Here is a 235-nt window from a genome sequence, read left to right as displayed (position 1 = left end):
GTTCATCCGAGTCACCAGCCTCAGAAAACGCAAGTTAACAGCAGCTCAGATTGGAGACCAGATGAATACCACACAGAGTTCTAACAGCAGACACAAATCTAGAACAACTGTTAAGAGGAGACTGTTCAAATCCGACCTTCATGATCAAATAGCAGCTAAGAAACCACTGGTAAGGAGAGGCAACAAGCAGAAGAGAGTTGTTTGGGCCAAGAAACACAAGGAATGGACATTAGAC

This window comes from Etheostoma spectabile, chromosome 8 (genome assembly GCF_008692095.1).
Source record: "Etheostoma spectabile isolate EspeVRDwgs_2016 chromosome 8, UIUC_Espe_1.0, whole genome shotgun sequence".
In the NCBI taxonomy this organism is placed as follows: Eukaryota; Metazoa; Chordata; class Actinopteri; order Perciformes; family Percidae; genus Etheostoma; species Etheostoma spectabile.
This window is presented reverse-complemented; position numbering follows the sequence as displayed.